Source organism: Lontra canadensis, unplaced genomic scaffold, assembly GCF_010015895.1.
Source record: "Lontra canadensis isolate GAN:19392208 unplaced genomic scaffold, GSC_riverotter_1.0 scaffold36, whole genome shotgun sequence".
In the NCBI taxonomy this organism is placed as follows: Eukaryota; Metazoa; Chordata; class Mammalia; order Carnivora; family Mustelidae; genus Lontra; species Lontra canadensis.
In genome coordinates, this window is record NW_022631030.1 from 3,649,310 (window position 1) to 3,654,136 (window position 4,827).

The 4,827-nt window shown below is 41.5% G+C and overlaps 1 pseudogene; it reads right to left on the reverse strand.

Annotated features, from left to right (window-relative positions):
- Nucleotides 1-1,166: 1,166 nt before the first annotated feature.
- Nucleotides 1,167-1,968, reverse strand: LOC116874319 (annotated as a pseudogene).
- Between the last annotated feature and the right edge of the window lie 2,859 nt (nt 1,969-4,827).

Sequence of the window (4,827 nt, forward strand, 5' to 3'; positions counted from 1 at the left end):
ACCTGTTATTGCTAATAATAATGCATACGTCTTGTTGAGCACTTACTATGCAGGAGCACTTAGATGATATAATCTTATTTATTAATATATTATCTAACTTCACAACCTTATGGGATATATGTTCCTGACAATTGACAGATTAGATAAGAGTTACCTGCCTGGAGTCACTCAGCTAGTAAGTGGGCAAAATGGAAGTCCAACACAGGTCTAATGCCCAAGTCTTGGCTTCTAACCATTATGACATATCGCCTATAAGGCTCTTGTGAGAAAGTACTTACGGGTTGCTGTTCTTATGCAGTGTAATTTAGCTAATGTCTTATTTCATAAGAATCACCATCAGTTGGTCTTGGCTGAGCTTTGGTGGTCCATATCAAAGGCCCCTGGAAGCTGCCACAAAAAAATGATAATTCCAGGCAAGATTTTTACTTTTTTAAATTAAGAATTTGTCTTTTTTACAGTATTTTCTTTACAATATTTTTATTTTAAAAAATTTATTTATTAGAGAGAGGGAGCATGACAGATCAGCATGAGAGCAGGGAGGAGGGGTAGAGGAAGAAGCAGACTCCCCTGATCAGGGAGCAGAATGTGGGACTCCCATCTCAGGACCCTAGGATCATGACCAGAGCTGAAGGCAGACACTTAACAGACTAAGCCACCCAGGCACCCTACAAGATGTTTTTATAACAAAAATATAAAACACAGTTTGACATATATCCTCCCAGACATGCCAAGTTTTTAAATATATGAGCTTCTATAATGCAGTGCTTAAGAGCACAGGTTCTAAAGTTGAATAGCCTTTGTTTGAATCCTGGCTTTGCTACTCTGTAACCCTGACATCTGTGATAGAAGTTTTCCTCTTTCTGTTTTTGTTTTCATTTTGTTTTAAGTAGACTCTGCGCCTACTGTGGAGCCCAACTGGGGCTTGCACTCACCACCCTGGGTCAAGCCCTGAGCTGAGATCAAGAGTCGGATGCTTACCCAGCTGAGACACCCAGATACCCCTAGGTTTCCTCTTTATGTCTTGGTTTCCCCACCTGTAAAATAAGAGATATTGGTGGTACCTATTTCCAAGAGTTCTAGTGAGGATTTTTTTTTTTTTTTTTGGGACACTCACTGAAAGAAAACTTTTTGTTACTTTTATGTACAGAAAATTCAAAAGCATCCACTTAGCCTAGTTTGGTGGCTAGTTCTTTAGCCTTTGCCTTTTCTAAGTTGGCAATGCAAGCCACCAACTTTGTTGCACCCTGGACGGTGCCTCCCAAGTGTCGGCAGATCTCGTCATATCTGTCACTGTCATTTGTCCTGACGGCTTGCACCAGCTTAGCCAGAATCCTTTGTCTTCTGAGTTAGCCTGTGTGAAGGCAATAGTGGTGCAGGTCTTCCTGTGCCACCAGACGCCCCAGCCTGGCCTTCTCCTTGATAATGCTAGCCAGGAACCCCCATCCTATGACACAGGGCAGGCAGGAAGACAGCCAGCTCAATGGGATCCACACTATATGCAATCACTAACAGCTGAGACTTCCTGTTTTCCACCAAGGTGGTGACAGTGTTAACCCCAGCTCAAAGGACAATCAGCCTCTTAGTGGGGATATTCCCTTTGCTGACAGCTTTCTTCTCAGCCCCAGCCAACAATCTCTGCTTCTTCCTTGCTTTGTCTCTGGTCTGTATTTGTGGGCCAGCTTAAGCAATTGAGTGGCCGTTTGGTGGCCTAACACCTGGGTGAACTTGTTAATCACAGGAGGCGCTTGTAGACATTTACAGAGCAGCCCTTTGCTGCTACAGCCGGAGGTAGTGGAGCCATTTGACAAAGCAGGTGAGGTCCCTTTTGGATGGGATGTCCTGTCCAATGCCAAAATTATTGGGCCTTTTCTCAAACAGGGGATTGACCACCTTCTTGGCCTCCTGCTTCTTCACAACAGCAGGGGCTGGGACCACCTTGTTCCCCTTAACCACCCTTTCTTTTGTCATCTTGAATGGCTGGAGGGAGTTTTGTAGGGGAACTAATGAGATAATCCATGAATGAGATAATGCATTACTTTAGAGTAATGCCTGACTCATTTTAAGTGTTCAGTAAGCATTAAGGAATATATAAGAGATAAAAAGAGTGTCATCAGGAGAAAAGCTGGCTTTGAATCCTGGCCCTACCATTTACAGACTGGAGAGGTGTTTAACTTCTTTGATCCTCAGTGTCCTTATCTGGATTGTTATAAAGGGTTAGAGATAACGTATAAAGTACCTGACACAAAATAAACACTCAATAAAAGAATGCTGTTTATCCATTTCAGCAGTGGATGTGTGCTGTAGAGCCGAGCCAATGGTACGGGATGAAATGATATAGGATGTCCGAAAGAACTGCTTAATCAGGTCTATTCAGTCTGACTTTTGGCTTTGGAGAATTGCCAACAGAATCAGAAAACTGGATCTGAGTTTTATTTCCATTATAAACTGGCTTAGAACTTTGTGTAAATTTCTTTTCTTTGAATATTTTATTAATGGGGAGCCTGGGTGGCTCAGTGGGTTAAAGCCTCTGCCTTCGGCTCAGGTCATGATCCCAGGGTCCTGGGATCCAGCCCCCATTCCGGCTTTCTGCTGGGCAGGGAGCCTGCTTCCCCCCACCAGTTGCCTCTCTGCCTACTTGTGATCTCTGTCAAAAAAATAAATAAAATCTTTTAAAAAATAAAGATTTTATTTATTTATTTGAGAGAGAGCAAGAGAGAGAGAGTGTGAGCTGGACAGAGGGAGAGGGAGAAGCAGACTCCCCAGTGATCAGGGAGCCCAATGCAGGGCTCAAATCCAGGACCCTGGGATTATGACCTGAGCTGAAGGTGGACACTTAACTGACTGAGCCAGTCAGGCACCTGTGTAAATTTCTTAAACTTGTCATCACCTTTTTCATCTATAAAATATCCTTTTTTTTTTTTAAGGTATAGAATTTAGGAGCACCTTCCTGGCTCAGTCTAGGAGCACCTACCTGGCTCTGTTGGTAGAGCATATGACTCTTGATCTCCGGGTTGTGAGTTCAAACCCTACGTTTATTTAAAAATAAAATCTTTATTTTTAATTTAATTTTATTTTAAAGATTTTATTTATTTGATAGAGAGAGACACAGCAAGAGAGGGAACACAAGCAGGGGGAGTGGAAGAGAGAGAAGCAGGCTTCCCACAGAGCAGGAAGCCCGATGTGGGGCTCAATTCCGGGACTCTGGGATCATGACCCGAGTCGAAGGCAGACACTTAACGACTGAGCCACCCAGACACCCTAAAAATCTTTAAAAAAAAGATATAAACCATAAATATTCACTCTTTTAAAGTGTATAATCTGTGGTTTTTAGTATAGTCACAAAGTTGTGCAACCCTCACCTCTAATTGCAGAACATTTTCTTCACTTCAAAAAACAAATCTTACTCCCCATTCCTTCCCTCTCCTAGTGCCTTGAAGCTCTATTTCCTATCTTATGGATTTGCCTACTGTGGACAGTTGACATAAATGAAATGAACAGTTTCAGAGCAAGTCCTCCCATATAAGATATGGTCTTTCATGACTGCCTTCCTTCACTTAACATAATATTTTCAAGGACAATCCATGTTGTATCATGTATCAGTATCTTTTTATGACTGATACTCCACTGTACAGATATACCACATTTTGTCTTCCTTTCATCTATTGATGGACATTTGCATTGTTTTCACTTTTTTGGCTATTATGAATAATGTGTCTAGGAACATCATTGTAAAAATTTTGTATGAACCTATGTTTTTTAAAAGTTTATTTATAAGTCATCTCCACATGCAGCATGGGCTCAAACTCACCACCTGAGTCATATACTCTTCTGAGTCAGCCAGGCACCCCTGTATAAACATATGTTTTTAATTCTCTTGGATATATACCAAGGAGTGAAATTGATAGGTCATATGGAAACTCTATGTTTAATTTTTGAAAAACTGCCCAACTATTTTTCCAAACATCGGCATTATTTTACATTTCCACCAGCATTGTGAGAGGGTTTTAATTTCTCCAAATTCTCACGAACACTTATTATTATAGCCATCCTATTGGGTGTGAAGTGGTATCTCATTGTGGTTTTGATTTGCATTTCCCAAAGAACTAAGGATGTTGAGCATCTTTTCATGTGCTTTTTGGTTATTTGTATACTTTCTTTGGAGACACGTTTATTTTGCCCATTTATTCATTTATTTATTTAATATGTGTATGTACGTATGCAATGTCTACAACCAACATGGGGCTTGTACTTAGGACCATAAAATCAAGAGTCACATACTCTACAGACTCAGCCAGCCAGCCAGACATTCCTATTTTGCCCATTTTCAAATTAGCTTTTTTTTTTTTTTTTTAAAGATTTTACTTATTTATTTGAGAGAGAGAATGAGTAGGGAAAGGGAGAGACAAGCAGACACCCTGCTCAGTGGGAAGCCCCACAGTGGGCTTTCATTATGGCCTTAGCCAGAGTCAGAGGCTTAACCGCTTAACCCACTGAGCCACCCAGTCACCCTAAAATTACCTTATCTTTTTATTATTGAGTTCTAAGAGTTCTTTATATATTCTGGATACTAGTCCCTTAGGCACATCAGTTTGTTTGTAGATTAAGTGATATAGTGGCTATGAGAGCTTTATAAACTGTAAGAGGTGTCACTAATTAAACGAAGGTGATTACAGACAGTGAAAGGACAGCAACATGAGGTCCCACCGCTATAGAGCGAGCCCCCATACCTCCTCGGCAAAACCTGCCCAGCAGCCGGGTACCGGCACATTCCCCACCCCACGGAGTCCCGCCTTCCGCCCTTTGACCCGCGCCATTTCCGGTTGGAGA